Genomic DNA, 10883 nt, shown 5'->3' on the forward strand with positions numbered 1-10883 from the left:
CTAGGCATTCTCTGTCAAGGCAGAGAAAAGCACTGAACGAGCTTGGAAGTTCACAGAAGCCTCTTTGGATTCTGGAATGGGAAAAGGGAATTCAAGGTGAAACAAACTTCTCTCTGGGGGTGAAGGTCCTGGAAACAGCCCCTAGTCTGTTTGCTGATTTAAGAGCTTTGTTAAGTTTTAAGAACAATGATTAAAGAAAATTTGCTTGTGATTTTAATTTTTTTTTTTTTAAGGAAAAGCCTACTAGAGTAAAGAGCAATAAACTTCAAGCTTAGCCTGGCCTGGGCAATAATAAGCTTGGAGAGAAGATGCTAATATCTGTTAGAAGAAAAGTGGTGGAAAAGAAAAGAAAGAAAAAAAAAACTTTTAAAGACAGCTGTATTTAGTTTGATTCAGTTTGTTACCTTCTGAAATATATTGATTTATTTGTTAACATAAGTTATACTTTAAATCCAGCTCTGCTGAACAATCTGCCTTTGATCATCTCAGGACCGCCCTTACTAAGGCCCCCACCCTAGCTCTTCCCGGTGTCATAAAGCCCTTTCATCTTTTTGTGGCAGAAGCTAGAGGTGTTGCGAAAGGTGTTCTAACTCAAACACTTGGCCCCTGGCGTCATCCTGTTGCTTATCTCTCTAAGTGCTTGGATTCGGTAGCTGCTGGGTAGCCCTCCTGCCTTAGGGCCATAGCTGCAACTGCTCTCCTGGTAAAGGAAGCTGACAAGCTTTCCTTGGGCCAGTCTCTCTCTATCTCTGCCCTCACTCTGTTGAGGCTCTGCTCAGGTCTGCCCCTGACAAGTGGCTCTCTAATGCTCACATTACCCATTATCAGACCCTTCTTCTCCTCCTGGGTCTCACTCCTGCCATTAGCATTACTGAGGAGTAGATGCACTCCTAACAAATTAGAACTAACTCCCTTTGAGATTCTGTTCGGGAGACCCCCTCCAATTCTGCCCTTGGTCAGGGAAGACTTGATGCCTGAAATTTCTAACTCTTCCCTTATCAAGTTTTTACAGGCCTTGCAGAAAATTCAGAAAGACATCTCACACCTCTTCTGTGAGGTCCTTCCCGTCCCTCTCACTGACCCTGTGCATCCATTCCAGCCTGGAAATGCAGTCCTAGATAAAATTTTCTACCCCCAGCCTGGAGCCCAGGTGGAAAGGACCATATACTGTGATCCTCACCACGCCTACTGTTGTAAAAGTTGAATCAATCCCTGCCTGGATTCACCACAGCAGAGTGAAACCAGCTGTCACCACTGAATGGAAAGCAGAGATCGGTGAAGATCCCCTGAAACTGAGACTGATTTGTTCCTCTGGTCCTTGATTTCCCCTAAAAGACACTGGATGGGAAAATCCTGGGGAGTTCAATCCTTGTATTTACTTTGTTACTGTTTGTGATTACCCTAATCTGTTTGCATAGTCTCCCCTAAAAGTCCCTTTCCCCTTCTCCGTTCCTCCTACTGTATTGTCATTATGGGATTTTCCTTAGTCCTTCTCCTCCTCCCTATGCTTTCTAAGGCTTTGGGAAACCCATATGCCCCAAAGACCATATGGACAATGACCTTTAGGAATCTTGAGGGGGGGGTCCCACTCTTTCTGCCACTTATTATTCAGGTTTAGAACCCTCTATGACAATAGATTCCTCCCTAGCTCCCTGTTTCTACTTTAGGGCCCTGATAGAACCTCCAGCCCGACTGTGCCCTAATGCCTGGTGGTGCTCCCTCCCTGACGATTCCTTTAGGCTGACTATCCAAACCTTTGATCAGCAGACCCAGACCTCACTGGATCCCCCCCGAATTATCCTACAATCCAGGAACCGTCCCACCAGAAGTGGAAGCAGTCCCGAGCTTTCACCCTTTGGTCCTGGATAGATAGCGGTCTTCAATTCAGCCACTACCTCACAGTTCAGTGTAAAGATCCACCCCACTCCAAGCCTGTGGGACCTCTGACTGCTTTACTAGTCCCACCTAGACCACCAGTCCTGGCCGATCCTATCCTGCCACCATCATTCCTGGCACCACAGGACCTTGTCATGACCCCCTATTCTTCCTGACCCATTAGTGCCAATTGATAGCCCCTCTGAATCTTCTGCTTCTCCCTCTATGCTTGAACTGTTGCCAGTAGTGCACTCCTATTTGAACTCCACAAATCCCCAGCTGGGCCGAGATTGCTGGCTCTGCTTTAACTCTGAACCCCCTTATTTTGTTGGGATTGCCCTGACAGACTCGGTTCCTGGAACCACCTCTCAGTCTACCTGTTCCTGGGAACAACCTAAAATCACTCTTGGAAATATCCAAGATCTAGGCACCTGCCTGGTGACTGCCTCCACGAATCTCTCTGACCCTCTCCTCCAGTTCTGTAACCCCAATTCTTTGATTAACATCTCAGCTTCCTCATCAGACGTTGCAGTCTGGTATCAAGCCCCTGAAGGTTCATGGTTTGCCTGTAGAGATGGACTGACCAAGTGTGCCTATTCTAGTACCCTCCTCAGAAGGATGGATTCATTCTGTGTCCTAATAGCAGTGTTTCCCAGCCTGTCTGTGCTTCCAGGTGGGGAGGGATGGGCCTCTTCCAGTCCCATTTCTCTCCCTTGAAGATTACTAGACAGAAACGGGTTCTGCCGTTCCTTCCCCTCATAGCAGGGCTCGGGCTGGCAGGGACTACCGCCCTCAGCACTGCAGCCCTCCTGAAGGGCGATTCTGGGTATGCTGAGTTAAGTGCACAAATGACCACAGACCTGACTCAGATCGAGTCATCCATCTCAAAACTGGAAAGCCAGGTTGACTCCCTGGCTGAGATGGTACTCCAAAACCGAAGGGGACTTGACCTGCTATTTCTGCAACAGGGAGGCCTGTGTGCTGCCCTAAACGAGGAATGCTGTTTTTATGCTAATAACTCTGGGGTGATCAGGGAAAGTCTGGCCCTGGTTCGTAAGAATCTTGAGTCTAGACGACTGGAGCAGGGGCAAGGAAGGAACTAGTACCAGTCACTGTTTAATTCTTCCCCGTGGCTGACAACCCTTGTTACATCCCTCATGGGACCCTTGATTCTCCTTCTCCTGGCCCTTGCCATAGGTCCTTGCATCTTCTCTAATCTTGTCCATTGTATCCGCTCCCAGGTGGAGTCCGCCAAAATTATGGTGCTAAGACCACCTGGGTATCAAGAGGAAGTTGTTTCAAAGATTTGAATATTTAGGAGAGAGAGTATGGAATGTTATACCACAGTTCTCTTTAACTGTCCTGACTCAGTTTCCTTGTACGAGTTTCCCTTGTCTCAGTTTCCTTGTACGAGTTTCCCTTGTCTCAGTTTCCTTAACTGTTCTGTCTCAGTCTCTTTAGTTGTAAATCCCCCTCGGACCCAGTAAGACTGAGGACTATTTGTTCAAAGGTTATAAATTAGCAAGATAAACAAGAGAGTAGACCTCCTGACTCTTTTCTGTCCTCAAAGATTTACAATATTCCTCTAAAATATTCCAAGATATCTCATTGATATCTTTACTTCTTTTGTATACAGACATCCTGTCTCTGGGTTTCTAGGATTTATGGCCTCCCTATTCTGATAGAGGTTTTCCCTCACTTCTTACCCCTTCCTTTGTTTAAAGAAAAGGTATTTAAGAAGTTGGGGTTGCTCCATTCCTTGCTGGAGGCTGGTGGCTGGCAGCTGTATGCTGGACGCTGGATTCTTTGGGATGGCAGTCTCCTCCAGCCCTGGGACCAACATGGATTCCTTGGTCCCAGTATATCTTTATCTCTGTCTGACTGGATAATTCCAAATGAGAGTCTTGTCCAGTCAATCTTACTCTCCCATTAATAAAATATTAAAAACTCTCTAATCTCTCTCCTGCCTTAGTTTCTCCAGCATTACAATCCCATCTTCTATCTTGTACTTTCCCCAACTCCTCTTAATTATAATACTTTCCCACTTTTTTCTAAATTTTCCCTATATATAGTTTCTTGGCATATTATGTTTTCTTGCTCTTTCTTCTAAGCTTGTGAGCTTCTTGAAGGGAAAAACTATCTTTTGCTTTTTTTGTATCCCTAATACTTAGCACAATGCCTGGAACAGAGCAGTAAATTAATAAATATTTGTTGACTAACTCTAAAACCATTTATTAACCATTTTCTATGTACCAAGCACAGAAGAAACAAATTTAAAAGATAAAAATAAAGATAGTTCCTTACCTCAGGGAGCTTAGATTCAATAGAAGGATATAGGCACATTGGGGGTTAATGGTCATGGAAAATTATATTAATGGTGAGAGGGGCTATAGGATAGTAATGATAGAATTAATTTACTCATGGTTCCACAACTAGAGATTGGGGATCATAGAGATTCCAAAATATACTTATAGTGGCAAGACAAATGGTAAGAAGATGTCAAAGAAATAGGGAGCAAAGTGAAATACAGTTGTGTCCTACTTGAAGTAGTAAATCAGGTCAAGCAGTCACCAAGGAGGACAATGGCTATAAGTGTAAAAGTTATAGAGTAATAGTAAAGAGATATGAATAATTTATATACATCAATGGAGAATGGACTACTCCCTGCATAGATTAAATCATAGATATGGCTCCAGACTCAATCCTAACCAATTTTAACATTCTCACTGATTTTGTCTTACATAATTGTGAGCAATTCACATCATGAACCTTAAATACTACATAAATGTGAATGGCTTATTAACATTTTTATAGTCTACTATTAGTAAAGAGAATGTTTTGCTCTTATAAGTGATTTTAGTGTTCTAGAAGGGGCAATGGATTCAAATCCAGATCTTGTCACTTATTTCCTCTATGGAAGTATAGAATTACATTACCTCCTGGATATATTCCAGCTTTAATCAATGATCCTAGGAACTATTTCAAAAGAAGCTATAAAAGCAAAGCTTGGCATCTGCTCTGGAAGGATATTCAAAAGTCATGAGAAATAACTGATAAGAATATAAGTGATCTTGGGAAAATTTTAGAAGATTGAATTGATAACTTGCCAAAATAGCAAAACTATTCAGTACTCCTTAATTATATGGGGAAATTATATTGCCTTAAGTGTTTGATTTACAACCAAGGAGGTGTAGGATTCCTGGAAAACTTGTGCTTTTGAAATGTTTCCTTATCACTTATATTAGTCTTACAGTTGCCATTTAAAAAACTCATTTGAGGTTGATATTAACTAGAATATAACATCATTAGGGCTATTAGGTAAGGTCATGTTAAGCAAATAAGCAAATTTGTCACAACTATACAAGGGTAGTCATCAAAGAGAGTTCACTGCATGTGTTACGAGTAAACCTGACCAATATTTTTTTCTAAAGCGGCTTAAAGTATTTTAAAAGAAATAAAACATCTTTCATTTGCATATGTGTCAATAACTATTATACAAAATAGAATATGGTAAGTGCATAAGAGAATTACAATGTCATAAGGGAATTAAGAGAAAAAAATCAATTTCATCTGAGGAAATCAGCAATGACTTTATGAAGAAGGCATTTCAATTTCAGCCAGCTCCAAAATTTTTGTTATGAATTGGAAAAGGCAGATCTAAAAGAAAGGAAAGGAGAAAAGGAAAGAGAAAAGGAGGAAGGACCTTATGGTTTTCCCACTTGACTAAGCCTGGGAAACATTTATTATTAAACTCCAAGGCAAGTTAGAAATCTCAAAAAATGTTTTCATTTCACATGGTTAAACTGAAACTGATAGGTGTAAAAATGAAAAAGGTCTCATTCCTTTTGGCTCCTTATATAAATTCCTTTCTGCTTTCTTTCACTTTGAAATGAAACTAATAATAAAAGGTCACAATATTCTATAGTGAGCATTGTAAAGTAGTCACAATGATTGATTATATCCAAGCAAAATAGTGTGTCTATTGTCTTTAAGCTTATGCTAGGACAAAGATATTTGAATGCACTGTTGGGCAATGGCTAATATATTATGTAGCCCTGCTCAACTAGATTAAGGAATCCAAAACTTAAATGGCATCCCCGCCCTTTCCAGGAAACAAGTACCTAGAACATAACATATTTTCAGAGGTACTGAGAAGTCAGCTTGACTAGGAGTGGAAGATGGGGGTTGGGACTGGAGAGTCAAGTATGATGTGTTTTTATCATTTGATGGACAAAAGTGATCTGATCCTGGTCCTCCATTGCTTAGAGAAAGTAAACTGGGTTTCAACAAGTAATTGGTCAAAAAATATGATCAGAGAGTACCCAAGAGAAGAAAGGTAAGCCATTGAAAACCACATAAAACAATGTTTCAAATCATTAATAAAAAGAAATGCAAATAAAGATAATTCTGAAATTCCACCTCACATTTGTAAGATTGACCAAAAAAAGGAACAAAAAAAGGAAAATGGCAGTTATTGGAGAAGCTATGGAAAAAAAAATTATTTTCATTGTTAAATTTCTATACTATCACACTTTAGAGGTGAAACTGACAGGCACTGGCAACAAATTAAAAATAGGAATGAGCAAAAATGTTTGTAGCAGCCCTTTTTGTAGCGGCAAAAGACTGGAAACTGAGTAGATGCCCATCAGTTGGAGAATGGCTGAATAAGTTATGGTATATGCATGTTATGGAATATTATTAATAAATAAATAAATATTATTAAAATAGCGTGTTGCTCAGTCTTTGTGTCACAAGTCTCTTCCCATTGCAGTTCATTCTATCAAAGTGATCTTCCTAAAGAGCAAGTGTGACATTGCCATAATCTATTCAATAAATTCCAGTGCCTAGTCATTATCTCCAAAAGCAAATATAAAATTCTATTTTCCATTTAAAGTCTTGCATAATCTGTTCTCCCACCTCCAACTTTCCAGTCTTCTTATACTTTACATACTCCCTACCAATGATACTGACCTCCTTGATATTCCTTCATGAGATATTCCATCTCCCTCATTTTCTCCAGCTATCCACCATGCATAAAAACCTCTCATCCTCATCTCTATCTCCTCGATCCATTGGCTTCCTTCAAGTCCCACAGGAAGTTTTTTTCAATCTCTCTTAATTCCAATGCTTTCCTCCTATGGATTATTTCCCTTTTATCCTACATATAGCTTGTCTGTAAATAGTTGTTTTCATGTTGCCTCTTTCATTAGATTGTGAGGTTCTTGAGGAAAGGATAGACTTTTGCCTTTCTTTGTATTCCTGACACTTAGTATAATGCCTGGGATATAGTTATCAATAGAAGGTTGCCTACAGCACTGAGAAGTTAAGTAATTTCCCAAGAGTCTTGCACCTAGTATATATGTTAAAGGAACTTCCTAATTCCAACAACAGTTCTCTATCCACTATGCCATGTTGCCTCTGAGAACATGGGAAATCTTTTTTATTTTATTATAACTTTTTATTGACAAAACATATGCATGGGCAATTTTTCAACATTAACCCTTGCAAAAACTTTTGTTTCAACTTTTCCCCTCCTTCCCCCACCCCCTCCCCTAGATGGCAGGTGGTCCCATGCATGTTAACTATGTTAAAGTATATGTTAAATACAATATATGTATGCATATGTATATAGTTGTCTTGCTGCACAAGAAAAATCAGATTTAGAAAGAAGATAAAAATAACCTGGGAAGAAAAACAAAAATGTAAGCAAACAATAACAGGAGTGTAAATGCTATGTTGTGGTCCACATCATTTCCCAGTGTTCTTTCTCTGGGTGCAGCTGGTTCTGTTCATTATTGATCCATTGGAACTGATTTGGATTCTCTCATTGTTGAAAATAGACACATCTATCAGAATTGATCCTCATACAGTATTGTTGTTGAAGTATATAATGATCTCCTGGCTCTGCTCATTTCACTTAGCCTCAGAATATGTAAGTCTCTCTAAGCCTTTCTGTAGTCATCCTGTTAGTCATTGGGTTGTGGGCAAGGATAATATATATCACTTCTTTTAAATATTATTGGTCATGGGGGTGTAACTCTTTAAGGTTCAAGCCAGATTCTTGTTCACAATTAATGGGGAAAGGGAATCCCAAACTTTATCCAAGGTCTGATTGATTTAACACATAGCAAATAGCAAAGAAATACATTTATCTGAGACATTAGAAAAACAGAAATCCAAGAAATTATACATAGGAGAATACACATTAGAAGATACATATTGATTGTACTATGCTTAGCATTGGGAATACAAAAAAAAAAGCAGAAGATACTTATTGTTCTTAAGGAGCTTACAATCTAATAAGGAGGAAATATAAAACTAACTATGTATAAACAAGCTGTATACAGGATAAATTAAAAATAATTAGCAGAGGGAAGGTACTAGAATTAAAAGGAATTGGTCAAGATTTCCTGTAGAAAGTGGGGTTTTAGCTAGGAGTCCCAGACAGAAGCTCTCCAAGCATTTATAAAACTCCAGCAACTATGTGCCAGAGACTCAGTCACTGTTCACAATGGCTTCTCCTGTGTCCATGATATCTGGACTCATTTCTGGACTTTAGGTCAGATATCTTGAAAACAGCAGATCCTCGAGTTACAAAAAAAAAAAAAAAAAAACCCACCAGAAAACTGGACTTTACTCCTCAAGTAAATAAAGAAGAGATTTAGTAAGGATTGAGACCTAGTTTTTAGTAGCAGGAACTAAAGAAAATCACTTCATCTCTCCTGGCCTTAGTTTCTTAATGTATTAAAATTGTGTGATTATGTGAATAATTTCAAGTTCTTTATCTTATTAGAAGATATTGATCAAAAGTATAATTTACAATTCTTCTAGTAGCATCTTATTAAGATAAATCCCTATTCAGACAAGAAAGCTGCAAAGGATTTAAGTTAGCTTTTTTTTTTTTTCTTGTTCCTTTTCCTCTAATCAAGTAATAAAATGTTGGACTAAATAAAGAATTCACCTCAGAATCAAGTCAACATAGGCTGAAGTCTTGTCCCTGACACATATTGGTTATGTGATCTTGGGAAACCATTTAATTTCTCAGTGCTCTATACAGCTCTCTATATAAGTTCCAGAAAAATCATTGACCTAAATTGGTAGTAAATTATCAATTAATGTTTATTAAGTGCCAACTGTGTACCTGGTACTATGCACTTAGCACTATGCTAAGACAGAAGATACAAATAAGAAAACAAAAGATAGTCTTAGCCCTTAAACAATTCATAAATCTTCTAGGGGATGAAAATACACAAATAGAAGATGAAAAACTGAAAAAAGAAAGGACAAAGACTATCATAAAGTACATGTGGTTGGATGAAGATTAGAGAAAAATGATGATGAAGTCTATTTTTTCTCAGTAATATTTTATTTTTCCAATTACATGCAAAGATCATATTCAAGATTCATTTTTGTAAGATTCTGATAGCAAATTTTTCTCCTTCCTTCCCCTACTTGCCCTTTTTCCAAGACAGCAAGCAATCTGATGTAGCTTATACATCTACAATCATTTTAAAGATAATTCCCTATTTATCATGTTGTAAAAGAAAAATCAGAACAAAAGGTTAAAAAAACAGAAGAAAGAAAAAACAAACAAAAAAGAGTGAAAATAGTATGTTTGATCTGCATTCAATCTCTACAGTTCTCCCTTGGGAGTCCTAATCTATTGGAATTGTCTTGGATCATTGCATTACTGAGAAGATCTAAATCCATCATAGTTGGTCATCATACAATCTTGTTGATGTATACAATCTTGTTGATCTCTTTGGGATACAGACCCAGGGTATCCACAGTTTTATAGCATAGTTCCAAATTGTTCTTCAAAATGATTGCACTATTTCACAACTCCACCATTAGTGTCCCAGTTTTCCCATATTCCCTCCAACATTTATCATGATCTTTTTGCATCATCTTAGCCACTCTAATAGGTATGAAGTGGTATTTCAGAGTACTTTTAATTTGCATTTCTCTCCTCAATAGTGCTTTAGAACTTTTTTTTTTCATATGACTCTAAATAACTTTAATTTTTACATTGAAAAGTTGTCTGTCTCCTTTGACTATCAATTTGGGGAATGACTTGTATTCTTAACGATTTGACTCCATTCACTATACATTTTAGAAATTAGGCCTTAATCAGAAATATTAATTGTGAAAATTACTTTCTGACATGTCTTACAAAAATAAATGTTGAAAACTATCTTTACATGTATTTGGAAAATAAAATACTACTGAAAATTTAAAAGAAATAAAAACTAAATTAAAAATTACTTTTCAGCTTTCTGCTTCCTTTCTGTTAACTGCATCATTTTGTTTGTGCAAAAACTTTTAAATTTAATGTAATATGACACAGTCTAAACCAGGCAGAACATCTGATGGAAAATGAAAATTACTTTGAATATTCTGAGTTTTCTAGAAAAAGAGGCTTTAGGGAGAGTCTATTGTTCCCCCAAGAGATGGTGCAAGAAGTTTTCTCACTTTGGAGTTCCCTAGACTAGTGGATTCATAGGCCTATTTTCTCTTCCTACAATTATTAGGGTGGCTAATTATGCCATCCAGTCTCATGGGTCCCAGTTTCCATCTTGATACCATGAGCGGTTGACTTTTCCTGTTCCATAAAGTTTTGATCATCATGATGTAAAAAGATTTCATGGCACTTTTTCCTCTATTTTTCTACTATAGCTTCTGAGTCCACAAGAAGTAGGCAAGGTCTAGCTAATGATTATTATACATGATAGGGTTTGTTTGCTTGTTATCTTGATGTAAGAAAAGCCGTATTCCTTAAAGTAAGAGTAATGTTTGAAACTGATCTATTAAGACTAAGTAATGATCTCCATTCTTTCCTTCAAATGTAAGAGAGCATGTATTTAGCTTTCTAGGCACTCTGAAAAAAGAAAAGTAACCACAGTTGCTGGAGAACATTCTTGGCTTGAAAAATAATTAGGAATAGAAAATTGTGAAAAGGCAGGAAATTACCTATTTCTCTTAAATTCCCTTTGAAATAACTTAAAATG

This window comes from Antechinus flavipes, chromosome 6 (genome assembly GCF_016432865.1).
Source record: "Antechinus flavipes isolate AdamAnt ecotype Samford, QLD, Australia chromosome 6, AdamAnt_v2, whole genome shotgun sequence".
In the NCBI taxonomy this organism is placed as follows: Eukaryota; Metazoa; Chordata; class Mammalia; order Dasyuromorphia; family Dasyuridae; genus Antechinus; species Antechinus flavipes.